Here is a 16,032-nt window from a genome sequence, read left to right as displayed (position 1 = left end):
GTTAGAACTCACAGCATTCTCCTCCCTCCCCTGCTGCTTCTTCTCCAGCCGATCTGCCAATCTGGCTGGCATCTCTCTTCCTTATCTTACGATACTAGGATCTCCTGAATTCTCAGTCTCAGAAGGTTGCCCCCACAGTCAAGCATGTTCACTTTGGGATTGCAGCTCAGTCCCCAATGCCCAGGGAAGAAACAACAAATGCCAGAAGCAACCAGATCTTTGAGATTCTGTCTCAAATTCAGATCCAACCCAGAGGAACCTCTTTTTTTTCCATCATGTCAAAGTCTTTTATATTATTTTTATTCCTTTTGGCCATCTGAGCTCTATGCTCTGTCCGGATAAAATGCATGGCAAGTTTAATGGATTACACTAGTCAGCAGAGTTTCCCTGATTTATCTTAGGTTGAAAATATTCTGCACTGGCTGCCATGCGAGTAACAACAGTTGCTCCTTGTCAAGTGGTTGGCTAGGCAGGGAGGACTACCGGTCACACTCAGAGGCTCTAAGGAGTGTCAGAATCATGTGCTGACTTGCCTTTTTGGAGGATACAGCTGGAGCAGGAAGGGTACCACCCAGAGTTTGCTCTCTCCCATCAAGTCCTTTCATCATGGCAACATAGTTCCCTGCCAGTAGGCAGAGTACAAACTCAATACTCCATGGCCAGGACAGATTGGGGATCCCATGTGTACCCCTTATTTCCCAGGGATAGTGTGAAAAAAAGGATTCCATGAGCCAAAAATGGGAGTTGTTTAGTAGAATCATTTCACTGGAAATGCATGGAAGTCCTAGTGTGGAAATACCCTCTACGAGTCCACATCAGCATCTTTCTAATTTATGACCTTTGTGACTTTGGCTGGGGGTACCTGGAGATCACCTATTTTCAGGGTCACACAGGAGGTATATGTCAGATTCTTTCTTTTGAGAGGGGAAAAGGAGGACCATCACTTCCCAGATTACCTTCCATTTACTTTGACTTTATCTTCAAATACCTACTTAATGCCTGTTGTTTCCTCTATTAGATGACAACTTCTTTCAGGACTTCTTAAAAACCCTTACTCTTTCTGTCTTGGTAAAATTCGAACCTAGTAACAACTCTAGGGAAAGAACTAGGAAGATGAGGTCAAGTGACTTGCCCAGGGTCCATCGGCTAGGAAATATCTGAGGGCAGATTTGAATCCAGATCTTTCTAACTCCAGGTCTACGTAGCTGCCCCCAGTACTGCTTTTTAGCTTTCTTTGTAACCCCTGTCTGTTTGTCTGTGTAGCAGTCTACCCCTAGCTATGGGCAAGGGGAACAGTTGGTATGTACAGATTGCCTTAGAAGAGAGCATGCTCAGTCTTGAGCATGCTCAGTATTGCACGTGGCTGGGAAGGCCTTTCCCCAGGTTAGGCAGGAACACAGGTTTCTTTGTGCTCACCTGGTTAAGGGAAACCACACCTATACCTCATCATTAACCAATGATGATCATCCCTGTGTACTGTGTATATTTGCATATCAAAGAGATTAAATAGGGCCCAGCCAGCTCTGCCTTTCTCTCTCTTCTGCTCTTGCTCCCTTCCAGCTCGCACTGATGGCTGTCCTTGCTGGAGCCTGGCCTTGGGCGAGGCTCCATCTTTAATCTTTCTCTATCACCTCTCCAACCTGTGTGGTATTAAATCTGGATCTCTGGACTGGTAAAAGCCTTCGGAAGGGTCCTTTCATCAGAGCTTGGCTGTTGCTCATTGGTAATTAATAAAGACTCATTCCTGCCACCTCATATCTCTACTTCGACTCCGTCATCCCCCTCGTGGTATCTAAAACTTCTATCCTTTCTCTATCTTCCTACCTTAAAGCTTCTCTCTCCCCTCGGAGGAAGGTTTAGTCTGTCTATCTCCCTCCTTGCCTCTCTCTCTCCTTCAATACTAAGGGTAGTGAGGATTATAATTATAAAATAGATAGGAAAAGAGAATCAGAGAAACATAGCATGCTAGAGCTAGAAGGTCCTAAAAAATTATCTCATGTTTTCCCACTCAATTTATAGCTAGAAGAGTCTGGAGACAGAAGGACCTGGGTTCAAATTTGGCCTCAGATGCTTTTTAGCTCCCTGATCTTGGGCAAGTCACTTAACGCTTATTGCCTAGCCCATCCTTCTCTTCTGCCTTGCAATCCATACACAGCACTGATTGTAAGGGAGAAGGTGAGGGTTTAAAAAAGGATTACAAGATTGAAGGATTTGACCTGAGACTCCGGGGCTGTCCTGTTTTTACTTAATGCTCTCTTTTTTTAATCCCATTTCCATGCTCATCAATCCAATTCAGTCTTCATGATAACTATAAAGAAGCCCTGTCTTGGCTCTTGATTTCTTAAAAAATCAAGACACCTCTAGGTGGCACCGTACACTTTACTATTTCTTACGTGTCCAGTTCTACTTAATAAGAAAAAAAGCTGATCTTGAAGAATATATCTAACTGCATATTTTGAGGTTTTAAAATTAAAAATGTGTTGAAAGTGATTCTAGACACAGCACTTTGAATGTAGTTAATGTGTGCTCAATCCATATTTGTTGGCTTTATTTTTGTCAATTAATGTGACTCTCTAGAACCAGCTTCATTCTTAAGTTGAAAAATTCAGATGTTACCCAGGTGCTAGTTTGAGAATCATCATTTCAAAGGGCAATTTCAGTACTTCTCCACCTGTATATTTTCCATGAGTTTTATGTGAATTCTAGGTGGCTCAGTAGGTAGAGAGCGAGGTCTGGAGACATGAGGTCCTGGGTTCAACTGTCACCTTAAAAACATCCTAGCTGGGTGTATCTGGACAAGTCATTTTACCCCAATTACCTAGCCTTTCTGGCTTTTCTGCCTTGGACCAATACTCAGTATAAAGTCCAAGACAAAAGATAAGGGTTACTTTTAAAAACAAATAAATAAAATAAAATGAAGAAAGATGATTACTTTGTGTACATAGACACATGTATAGATATCTTGAGCCAAATATATACCGCCTCCACTTCAATCTAATATTATTACCTTCAGGTTTTAATTGTTAGATAAAATGTTTGTGTGGTGTTTTAAAATGGAATTTGAGTATCTGAGGACTAATATAGAGTACTTGATAAAATAGCGTAATAGGAATAAAAATGGGAGAAGTATGAGGTAGTAATTTAAGTGTATATTGCTCTTTCCCTACAACTATTTTATAGAATAGGCAGCACAAATATTAACCCCATTTTTTAGATTAGGAAAATGAGGCTTAGGCTGTATGTACCTGTCCTCATAGCTAGTGGAGCTGGTACTCCAAGTCTTAATGAGCTAATGAATGAATTCTTTTTTAAAAAGTTTTCCATTTTAATAGGTCTTGATCATTGACACATGTAAAACCCAGTGGAGTTGCTCGTTGGCTAGAGGAGGGGGTGGGAGGAGGGCTGGGAAAGAAAGAACATGAATCATGTAACTATGGAAAAATACTCTTAATTAATTAAATGAAATTTTTCAAATAAAAAATAATTTTCCATTTTCAGACAAAGATCTTCTCTTTAACATGCTAGATAGAATTTGTCGCTTTCGTAATTATCTTCAGAAGCTTTTCTAAATTAATTTTCAGTTCATGTCTTAAGTGGAGTTACTTGTATTTAACATCTTTTTTTGTGGAGAGGGAAAGCCTTCTGGGGAGATTCTGTATTTCAACTTGAGAGGCTTTGAAAATTGTCAGCTATAATGTTCTGAAAAGGAGGATTATGAAGGGATTTTATTTCTGATGATGTAAATGACTCTCATGAGATGTCTGGTGTGAAATCCCATTTCTGTAGTGCCACGCCTCCATTAGTGCCCAGATAGGGATCTAACCTACCAATAACATGGGCAGCTAAGTGACGCAGTAGATGGAGACCTGGGTCTGGAATCAAGGAGACCCAAATTTGAATCTAACTCACAGACTTAACTAGCTGTGTGACCCTGGGCAAGTCACTTAACCTCATTTGGCTTCTGTTTCCTCATCTGTCAAATGTGCTGCAGAAACAATGGCAAACTGCTCCAATATCTTTGCAACGAAAATCCCAAGAGTCATACATGACTGAGATGACTGAACGGCTAGTAACTAATCTCTCTATTTCCTTAATAACCAATGGAATCTCCCATGCCCAGATTGTGATCACTAAGAAACCATATACAGGGCGTAGCAATGTTTTCCTTCATTCTCTATGAGGCTGAGGCTTTTTAGAAATCAGGAGCAGATAGATATCCAGGTGTGATTCTCTTAGTGACCCCCAGGACCCCCGCATGTTCCTGTGCTTAGTTAGACTAGGACAGGCTATGAAGTTTGTGGGAAAAGTCATACTCTGTGTGCTTTTTGAATGCTGTGTTCTAGTTGGCTTATATGTAGCCAGTCTGGGGATACATTTATCTATTTAAGAATTCAGCAGACACTTATCCACTCTGTACTCATCCACATCCACTCTGTTAGGGATACAAAGACAAAACTAAATTCACAAAGAAGTCAAGGACCTGCCGCCATCTTTTTTTTTTGGGGGGGGGGGTTGAAAGAAGGGAGTAGGAAGGACATAGATAATTACATGCAATATATATAAAAAGTAATTTCATGGAATTAGGTTGAGAGGTACTACGTTTCCCTCAGAAGCTCGCGTTTGAGTGGAATCTTTGTGAAAGCTGTGGGATTCTGCGAGGTTAGGATGAGGGGGAAAGCAGCTCTCCAGGCTTGAAATACAGGAATTTAGGTGGTGAAGACAAGTAAGAAAGTCAAATCTGTTGGGGTATAGACCGTGTGAGTGGTGAGAGTCTTAGGAAATAAAAGAAAACCCAGGCAAAGTGACTGGAGCCAAGTTGTAGCTTGCTTTAAACAGTAAACAGAAGGGTCTTTCATTCTGGAGGCAGTGGTGTTTATTGTGCGGGGACTAGCTTTGTTGAGTGGGCATAGACTTGATCTGAGAGGGTAACCTAGAAAGAGGCTATCGAAGCAGTCCCATGTGTAATCTCTGGGACCTGGGGGTACCAGGAGAGGGAAGGGGGTAACCATGGCAGGGCAAGTGAGACAGATGATGAAAGGCGAGCTCAACCAGAGTTGGTAATTGATTGGACACGGGAGGGAGGAAGATGGAGGAGTTTGGAAGGTGGGTTTGAGGCCATAGCTAATGTTTAATTAGAGCTTTAAGGTTTGCAAATCATTTTTCAAAGATCTCATTTTTATCCTTATAACAAACTGCAAAGGGAGATGCTGTTATTATCTCTTTCACAGATGAGGAAACTGAGATAGAGTAGTTAAGTGACTTTCCCAAGGTTACCCAACCAAGAGTTGTCTTGAGGCTGAGTCTTATGGGACCATTTCTTTTTTTCCCCCCAGAAAAGCAGTAGACATTATTTTATTTGGTTATTTACAAACATTATTCATTGGAAACAATGATCATTATCTTTTCCTCCCCCCGCCCCTCTCCCACCACTTCTCCCATAGCCTGCGCATAATTCTACTGGGTTTCACATGTGTTCTTGATTCGAACCCATTTCCATGTTGTTGGAATTTGCATTAGAGTGTTCATTTAGAGTCTCTCCTCAGTCATATCCCCTCCACCCCTGTAATCAAGCAGTTGCTTTTCATCAGTGTTTTTACTCCCACAGTTTATCCTCTGCTTATGGATAGTGTTTTTTAGATCCCTGCAGATTGTTCAGAGACATTGCATTGTCCCTAGTGGAGGAGTTTATGGGACCATTTCTTAAGAAATAGTTGAGACTGAGAATGAGCTTGAAGTGTGAATTTTGTTCTGTCAGTTCCCCATCCCCGGTAATACTTTTGGGGAGCAGATCTTAAAGGGAAATCATCATCCTGATCGCAGCAATGAGTGTCTCACCCCTCTAAGCTTCTACCTTAGAAAATAGGGGAAAAGAGAGCAAACATTTCACTACACTTCCTATCCCTTTCTATGTTGGCTCCCCAGATATAAGGTCATTTGAACTTAGTCACCTGTTAGTCTTCCTAAGCAGAAAGAGATAGTTCTAAAAGACAGTTGAGGAAATCGTTGTCGGGTGTATTGAAAAAACAAACAAAAAACCCCATTCTGTCCTCCATTTTCTTCAGTGTTGAGAAAAATCTTGACCTCTTTTTTAATGTGTTCTATGTTTAATAGGGAACTTAGGTGGCCCAGTGAATAGAACACTGGCCTGGAAACAAGAGTACTTGCTAGCTGCGTGACCCTGGGCAAGTCACTTAGCCCTGTTTGCCTCCGTTTCTTATCTAAATGAGCTAGAGCAGGAAATGGCAAACCACCTCAGTATCTTTGCCAAGACAAACCCTAGATGGGATTGTGAAGATTTGGACATGACTGAGACAAATAAATTACAAAAATAGTGCATTTTCCTTGGAGTTATTTCCAATGAAATGTCATCATGTTTTGTGACTATCACAGCATTGAATGGTCAGATATTTTCAACAGGAAAGCAACAGAGTTAGTCCACTTTTTCCCCACTTCATTTTAATGATGAGGAAACTGAGGATCTGGGAAGTTGTTATGCCCTTGCCCATTCACTCTGAATTATAAAGTCCCTGAAAACAAGATCCCTGCTCAGGAGATACAGAACCAAAAGGAATTTTAATAAAGGAGGAAAAATGTGCTGAAAAGATTGAAGAATTGCTTTAAGTTCCTAGAGGTTACTTTCATACCATATTTACTGTGTTGGCTTAATTTAATTAAACCTCTCCTGAGGATGGACTATGTCCAGGGGCCAATAAAAGGTACTTTCCCCACAGGGATTGTTTTGTAACTTTTGGTACAGTGCCTCTGTTGTACATAATAAATTCTTAATGAATGTTTGTTAAAACATCATTCCTAATATTAAATTAATTATTAAATTCTAACAAAATAATAATAAATGTTCATAGGTATTTAATAAGTACTTAATAAATTATTAAAACAGACAACATAAGGGGTAGCTGGGTAACACCGTGGATCGAGTACCAAACCTGCATTCAGGAGAACCTATGTTTAGAACTGACCCAAGATACTTCCTACCAGTGTTACCCTGGGCGAGTTACTTAAATAAACCCTGTTGCCTACCCCTTGCCACGCTTCTGTTTTAGAATTAATAGTAAGTTAAGGGTTAAAAAAAAAAAAGACCGACAATATAATATAATAGAAAGCACATCAAATTCAGAGGCCAAGAATCTGGATTCAAATCCTGGCCGTAACACCTACTACCTTTTTGACCTTTAGGAATTCATGTAAGTAATAAGAATATTATTTTCTTCCTTTATAAAAAAAGAAAAGTCAGTCTTCATAATCTCCACAGTGTCTTAAAAGTTCATGATCTTAGATCACTCTGATTTAATATTTAATATGAATAAATTCATATTTTTAATTTAATGATCTTTCCCCTAAAATAAAAAGCAACGCCTACATACAATACATAGGAAACATACATATTCCCAAGTTTGATTGTGATGCTGGCTAGTATTTTGTTAGATTTCTTTAGACAGATGAGATTACAGGCTCTGCCGTCAATTATCTTTAATCAGCTCCATGTGAAACTAGACCGTAAAAGATTAGGGAAATCATGTCATCCCCACAACCCACCACGCCTGAGCCCTTCTTCTTGGTCTAACCAACCTCTACTTGTTTCATCTTTTGGTTCTTGTCCCCTGCCCTTGGTGGCACAGGATGACCAGTGATCTGAGAAATGAAACGAAGGAGAACCGAGCTGCATTCCACAGATGGTGGAGTGATCTTCTGAGTCGGGTGGAGGAGGGAAGGCAGCAGCAGTTCCTGTGGAAAACTTCAGGGGGTTTTCATTGACCAGAGGCTCCATATGAGTCAACAGTATGACAAGGGAACTATTCAAAAACCAGAAACAGCTTCCACAGCTGCATGAAGGGAGCCTCACAGCATTCGGAGCAGGAGGAAGTGATAGTTGGAATGGACTTGGCTCCGGGCAGACCTAATACTGGGCTCCGTCTGAGGGCTCCCTTTATAGAAGAGCTGAGACAAGCTGTGTGAACGTGCACCTCCGAGTCGAGAAGATGATGGGAAGGGACGGTTGTGCACGAGTGCCATGGAAGGAACAGAGTATCTTTTGCCTAGATAAGAGAAGAGTTGGGGAAGGCACTAAGGCTGTTTTTAAGTATTTGAAAAACTTCTTACATGGAAGTAGGACAGGACTTGTTCCATTGGCACCAAAGGACAGAAGAGGACTAGCTGGTAGAGGGGCAAATTCAGACTTGATAATAGGGGTGGGAGTTAAAAATGAGCCCAGCGGAAATGGGTTCTGATCAAGGACACATGTAATACCCAATGAAATTGCATATTGGCTGCAGGAAGAGTGGGTGGAGGGGAAGGAGGGAAAAAATGTGATTATTGTAACCAAGGAATAATGTTCTAAATTGACTAAATAAACTTATTCAAATGAAAAAAAAACAAAATAAAATAGAAATCCCCCCCAAAAAATGAGCCCAAATTTCCCAATACTTAAAAGTTGAATGAACAGGGGCAAGTGGGTGACTCAGTAGAAAGAGAGCCAGCCAGAGAGATAAGAGGTCCTGAGTTCAAATCTGGTTTCCGACACTTCCTGGCTAGGCAACCCTGAGAAATCACTTAACCCCCATGGTCTAACTTTTACCTCTCTTCTGCCTTGGAACCAATATCGATTATTGATATAAATTATTGATATAAATTATAAATTATTGATTCCAAGACAAAAAGTCGTGCTTTTTTTTTTTTTAATAAAACCATTACTTTCCATCTTGGAGTCAATACTGTGTATTGGCTCCAAGGCAGAAGAGTGGTAAGGGCTACGCAATGGGGGTTAAGTGACTTGCCCAGGGTCACACAGCTGGGAAGTGTCTGAGGCCATATTTGAACCTAGGACCTCCCATCTCTCGGCCTGGCTCTCAATCCACTGAGCCACCCAGCTGCCTCCTTTTTTTCTTTTTTTAAATGAAGAAAAAGAATGATAATTCTTGGGGACTACTGGAAGCCCCCAAAGGCAGGGAATGGATTTTCTCTGAGTAACATTTCTTCCAACCCAGGTTAGATGATCCCTTGGCAGGGGTGTTGATTATCAAGAGGATTTTTATTTATTTATTTTTTGACTTTTTAAACATTATTTTATTTGGTTATTTACAAACATTATTCATTGGAAACAATGATCATTATCATTTCCTCTCCTTGCCCCCCTCCCACCACTTCTCCCATAGCCAGCACACAATTCCACTGGGTATCACATGTGTCCTTGATTCGAACCCATTTCCATGTTGTTGGTATTTGCACTAGAGTGTTCATTTAGAGTCTCTCCTCAGTCATTTCCTCTCAGCCCCTGTAGTCAAGCAGTTGCTTTTCATCAGTGTTTTTACTCCCACAGTTTATCCTCTGATTGTGGATAGTGTTTTTTAGATCCCTGCAGATTGTTCAGAGACATGGCATTGTCCCTAGTGGAGGAGTCCATCACCTTCGATTGTACCACAATGTATCAGTCTCTGTGTACAATGTTTTTCTGGTTCTGCTCCTTTCGCTCTGCATCACTTCCTGGAGGTTGTTCCAGTCTCCATGGAATTCCTCTACTTTATTATTCCTTTTAGCACAATAGTATTCCATCACCAACATATACCACAATTTGTTCAGCCATTCCCCAATTGATGGGCATCCCCTCTTTTTCCCATTTTTTGCCACCACAAAGAGCGCAGCTATGAATATTCTTGTACAAGTCTTTTTCCTTATTATCTCTTTAGAATACAAACCCAGCAGTGCTATGGCTGGATCAAAGGGCAGACAGTCTTTTTATCCCCCTTTAGGCATAGTTCCAAATTGCCCTCCAGAATGGTTGGATCAGTTCACAACTCCACCAGCAATGAATTAATGTCCCTACTTTGCCACATCCCCTCCAGCATTCATTATTTTCCTTTGCTGTCATGTTAGCTAATCTGCTAGGTGTGAGGTGATACCTCAGAGTTGTTTTGATTTGCATCTCTCTGATTATAAGAGATGTAGAGCACTTTTTCATGTGCTTATTAATAGTTTTGATTTCTTTGGCTGAGAACTGCCTGTTCATGTCCCTTGCCCATTTATCAATTGGAGAGTGGCTTGTTTTTTTGTACAATTGATTTAGCTCTTTGTAAATTTGGGTAATTAAACCTTTGTCAGAGGTTTTTATGAAGATTGCTTCCCAATTTGTTGCTTTCCCTCTGATTTTAGTTATATTGGTTTTGTTTGTACAAAAGCTTTTTAATTTGATGTAGTCGAAATTATTTAATTTACATTTTGTGGCTCTTTCTATGTCTTGCTAGGTTTTAAAGTCTTTCCTTTCCCAAAGGTCTGACATGTATACTATTCTGTGTTTACCTAATTTACTTATGGTTTCCTTCTTTATGTTCATGTCAGTCACCCATTTTGAATTTATCTTGGTGTAGGGTGTGAGGTGTTGATCTAATTCTAATCTCTCCCACACTGTCTTCCAGTTTTCCCAGCAGTTTTTATCAAATAGTGGATTTTTGTCCAAAAAACTGGGGTCTTTTGGTTTGTCATAAACTGTCTTGCTGAGATCATTTACGCCAAGTCTATTCCACTGATCCTCCTTTCTGTCTCTTAGCCAGTACCAAATTGTTGTGATGACTGCTGCTTTGTAATATAGTTTGAGATCTGGGACTGCAAGGCCCCCTTCCTTTGCATTTTTTTTCATTATTTTCCTGGATATCCTTGATCTTTTGTTATTCCAAATGAACTTTGTCATGGTTTTTTCTAAATCAGTAAAGACATTTTTTGGAAGTTCTATGGGTATGGCACTAAATAGATAGATAAGTTTGGGTAGGATGGTCATTTTTACTATATTGGCTCATCCTACCCGTGAGCAGTTAATGTTTTTCCAATTGCTCAAGTCTAGTTTTAGTTGTGTGGCGAGTGTTTTGTAGTTGTGTTCATATAGTTCCTGTGTTTGTCTTGGGAGATAGATTCCTAGGTATTTTATTTTGTCTAAGGTGATTTTGAATGGGATTTCTCTTTCTAGTTTTTGCTGCTGAGCTGTGTTGGAATTATATAGAAATGCTGATGACTTATGTGGTTTATTTTGTATCCTGCAACTTTGCTAAAGTTGTTGATTATTTCAATTAGCTTTTTGGTTGAATCTCTAGGATTCTTTAAGTATACCATCATGTCATCTGCAAAGAGTGATAACTTGGTCTCCTCCTTGCCTATTTTGATGCCTTCAATTCCTTTATCTTCTCTAATTGCTACTGCTGGTGTTTCTAGTACAATGTTAAATAGTAGAGGTGATAATGGGCATCCTTGTTTCACTCCTGATCTTATTGGGAATGCATCTAGTTTATCCCCATTGCAGATGATATTAGCTGATGGTTTTAGATATATACTGTTTATTAGTTTTATTTAGTTTTTCGTCTTTGATGCTGTTAATTTACTTCTCTTCTTTCCTTTTTTAAATTAGATTGACCAGTGCTTTGCCTATTTTGTTTGTTTTTTTCAAAGTACCAGCTTCTAGTCTTATTTATTAATTCAATAGTTCTATCACATACTATTTTATTAATTTCTCCCTTAATTTTTAGGATTTCTAGTTTGGTTTTCTGCTGGGGGATTTTAATTTGATTGCTTTTGAGTTTTTTTATTTGCATTTCTAATTGATTGATTTCTGCTCTCCCTAGTTTGTTAATATATGTACTCAGGGATATGAATTTAACTCTGATTACTGCTTTGGCTGAATCCCAAAAGGTTTGAAAGGATGTCTCGCCGTTGTCATTTTCCTTGATGAAATTATTAATTGTTTCTGTGATTTCTTCTCTAACTAAACAATTTTGAAATATCATATTGTTTAATTTCCAATTAATTTTTGATTTGGTTTTCCACGTACCATTACTGATCATTATTTTTATTGCCTTGTGATCTGAAAAGGCTGCATTTATTATTTCTGCTTTTCTGCATTTGTATGCCATGTTTCTGTGACCTAATGTATGGTCAATCTTTGTGAATGTGCCATGTGGTGCTGAGAAGAAGGTGTATTCCTTTTTTGTCCCTATCTATTTTTCTCCATATGACTATTAACTCTAATTTTTCTAGGATTTCATTTGCTTCTCTCACCTCTTTCTTATTTATTTTTTGATTTGATTTATCTAAATTTGATAATGGTTGGTTCAAATCTCCCACTAATATTGTTTTACTGTCTATTTCTTCCTTCAACTCTCCTAGTTTCTCCATTAGAAGTTTTGGTGCTATATTATTTGGTGCATACATGTTGATTAGTGATATTTCCTCATTATCTAAAGTCTCTTTTAACAAAATATAATTACCTTCCCTATCCCTTTTAATCAGGTCTATTTTTGCTTTGGCTTTATCAGATATCATGATTGCAACTCCTGCCTTCTTTCTATCAGTTGAGGCCCAGAAGGTTTTACTCCATCCTTTAATTCTCACCTTGTGGGTGTCTACCCGCCTCATGTGTGTTTCTTGAAGACAACATATGGTAGGGTTTTGGATTCTAACCCATTCTGCGATTCGTCTACGTTTTATTGGTGAATTCATCCCATTCATGTTCAAAGTTATGATTGTGACTTGTGAGTTCTCTGGCATTTTGATATCCTTTCCTAATTCTAACCTTTCTTCTTTAGCTCTAACCTTTTAATCCAGTGATTTACTTTAAATCAGTCCCCCTTGTCTCCTCCCTTGATATGCTTCCCTTTCTAGTCCCTCCCTTTTTGTTCCCTCCCACTCCCCCTCTCCTTCCCTCCCCTTTTGTTTTCCCTCCTCCCCCACCCCCCTTGGTTTTCCCTTCTCCCTACCCTTGTTGGGTAAGATAGAATTCAAGATTCCAATGGATCTGGATGTTTTTCCCTCTTAGAGTTCTTTTCCCCCTATTTACACATTACATTTCCATATATTAATATATATAGATTGATATAAATGTAGTCCTTATAGAAGAGAGTTTGAATAAATGAAAAGATAACAATTTTCTCCTTTTCCCTTTCCATCATATTTACCTTTTCAGGTATTCCATGCTCTTTGTTTTTCAATATCGAACTTTCCACAGAGCTCTGGTCTTTTCTTTACAAAAAGTTGGAAATCTTCTATTTTGTTGAATGCCCATACTTTCCCTTGGAAGTATATAGTCAGTTTTGCTGGATAGCTGATCCTTGGTTGAAGACCCAGCTCTCTTGCTTTTCTGAAGATCATGTTCCATGCCTTACGATCATTCAGAGTGGAACTTGCAAGGTCTTGTGTGACCCTGATTGGCATTCCTTTATATCTAAATTGTCTTTTTCTGGCTTCTTGTAGGATTTTTTCTTTTGCTTGAAAGGTTTGGAATTTGGCAATTACATTCCTGGGAGTTGTCTTTTGGGGGTTTAGTGTAGAGGGTGTTCTGTGAGCTCTTTCAGTGGCTATATTGCCCCCTTGTTCTAGAATCTCTGGGCAATTTTCTTTGATTATATCTTGTATTACGATGTCGAGTTTGCTGTTTACTTCTGGATTTTCTGATAGTCCAATTATTCTTAAATTATCTCTTCTTCCTCTATTTTCCAAGTCTGTCACCTTGTTAGTGAGATATTTTATGTTCTCTTCTAATTTCTTGATCTTTTGGCTTTGCTTTATTGATTCTTGCTCTTTAACCTGCTCGTTGTCTTCCAGTTGCCTAATTCTGACCTTTAAAGCCAGGTTTTCCTTTTCAGTTTGGTCAAACCGGTTTTGTAGTTGCGTGAAATTCTTTTGCATTAATTCCCACTTTTCCTGCCAGAAGGATTTCATCTTTTTTATCATTTTTCAATTCTTTTTTTTTTTTCAATTTTTCAATTCAAATTCTTCAAAAGTTTGTGGAGAGTTTCCATTTCTTTTGGAAGGTTCCGGCGCATTTGCTTGTGTTTCCTCTTCTATCTTCTCTGTATTTTGTATTTTTGCTCCATAAAATGTGTCCAAAGTTGCCCCCTTCTTGTTTTTCCTGTTGTTTTGAGGCTTTTTTGCTTCTGTGTTGTTTGCCATCTCTATCTGAGTGAGGGGGTCTGGCTCTTCTGTTATCTGTCTGGTGTTCACTGGCTTTAACCCCAGGCAAATTGTCTGTGTTCCCCAGGATGCCCGGAATTGCTGGTGTTTTGGTGTTTCGGTGTTACTACCCTCCTCAGTTCCCTCCCGATGCTTCTCTGTTGCCTTACTTCTATGCTCTGCCCCTGGCTTGACACTCTCAGATTCAATGCCTTTGCTGGCCAGAGGAGCCTGCACTCTGAGGGGGAGGGGCTGTGGCTTCTGGGATCTCCAAGGGCTGGTGATAGAGTATGCCCTGAGGCAGGGGCCTTCAGTGAGACTCAGATGGAAGGATCTGGTTGGGGGGCTGCAGGCTTCCCCGTCTCTCTCTGTTTCCCGCCTGTCTGGGTGCCCCGAGACTGGGTCAGGTTGTTTTAAGGATGTGGCCTTCAGAATAGTGGGATCCTGAGGCCCTTCTGCCAGCCCTGAGGGTTACTGTTATTTCAGAGGACCCCGCACTCTGAAGGGGAGGGCCCTTGGCTTCCAGGAGCTCTGAGGGCCTATGATAGGATTAGCCTCAGACTGAGTATGACCTGAGGTAAGGACCTTCAGTGAGATTCAGATGGAAGGATCTGGTCAGGGGACTACAGGCTCCCCCTGTCTCTCTCTGTTTCCCTGCTGTCTGGGTGCCCCCTAGACTGGGTCAGGTTGTTTTCAGGATGTGGCCTTCAGAATAGCCGGCTCCCGAGGCCCTTTTGCTTGCCCTGAGGTTCCTGCTGCTGCCTCGGATTCAGCACTATGGGTTGGGGGGGGGATGGGTCCTGGGACTTTCCTTTTGCCTACCTCTTAGATCTGAGTGATCTCGGGTTCTGACTTTTGGGGGGCCGTACCTTTTGATCCAGGTCCAGGAGGAGTGTTTCCGGGGTCTATTCTGTTGTTTGTTTTGAATTTCTGTGTCCTAGGAGCATTCAGTTTGAGATCAGTAAGGAAGGGTTTCTGGAGCTCTGAACTTTAGCTTTCTCTAAGCTGCCATCTTGACTGGAAGTCCCTTCAAGAGGATTTTTATTTGGGTCTGCCTTGAGGTAGAAAATGTAAGTTTCTTTCTCATTCTCAATTTCTCTGAATAGTGTAGTTTCTCAATGTGTTTCCACAATCATTAGCAACAGACTCATTCTTCTTTTAGCTTGTTGACCAAGACATTCAAAACTAAATAGTTTCTCTTCTTGATTCCCCTGAAGAAAATGCTTCTCTTTCATCCTTATGCATTCTATTATAGTCACATTAGCACTTAATTATGAGGGGCTAGCAGGACACTAGCTAATTTGCTTTGGGATTTGTCCTACAAAGAATACAATCCTCTCTTCTTTTGGGGGGGGGTGAGTGACATTGGGTTCCCCTTCTCACCCAGCCTCAAGGTCTAGAAGTCCCTCATGGATTCTGATCTGGACCAATTCATTTCCTTTTTAAGAGAGTCTGGTTGACCCCCATTTCTGGGGAAAGGGGAAAGATCCTAGTCAGCTTTAATGCTACTGCATGCAGCTCAGGACTTGCAAAGGAGACTCAGCTTCCCTGAGTAGCAGAAATTCCAAACACTCATATTGGTGTCTCACCCTATAGGAGCCCCAATTCAGTGCAAAACTCACTTGACTTTAGCCCTACTATAGCTCCTGATCTCAACCAGTCCATCAGCCTTTGTGTCTTCTAACAGGAATTATAGGTGTCCCTCATCATACTTGGCCCCCTCTTAAATTTCAAGATAAAAATATAAAAAGTGATGCCTGAGATACACAGTAGAGAGTATCTATTACTTACCAGTTAAGTATATGTTGCTCCATCCTAGAGTAGAGGTCTCTTTTAATTTTTAGTTACCTACTTAGTTTCATGACTACCAATTTTTATTATGTATTCTATTGTAGAATAATAATAATTATCATTATTTTATTGCAACAAAGATGCAGAGTGGTAAAGTAGAAAGATGGCCAGGTTTGACTCTTGGCTTTGTTAATTATTACTTGTGCGACAATGAACATGTTCTTTACCCTCCCTGGGCCCCACTTCCTTTTCTTTACAATGAAGGAGTTGAACTACCCAAGGGCCTTTTGAGGCCCC

General features: G+C 40.2%; 1 protein-coding gene across 1 annotated transcript in view; it reads left to right on the top strand.

Moving 5' to 3' along the window:
- MED12L (mediator complex subunit 12L) overlaps positions 1-16,032 on the top strand; it is a 625,295-nt gene that overhangs the window by 451,776 nt on the left and 157,487 nt on the right.

Source organism: Monodelphis domestica, chromosome 8, assembly GCF_027887165.1.
Source record: "Monodelphis domestica isolate mMonDom1 chromosome 8, mMonDom1.pri, whole genome shotgun sequence".
NCBI classification, from domain to species: Eukaryota; Metazoa; Chordata; class Mammalia; order Didelphimorphia; family Didelphidae; genus Monodelphis; species Monodelphis domestica.
The sequence above is the reverse complement of the archived record's forward strand: the minus strand, read 5'-3'. Positions and strand labels throughout refer to the sequence as shown.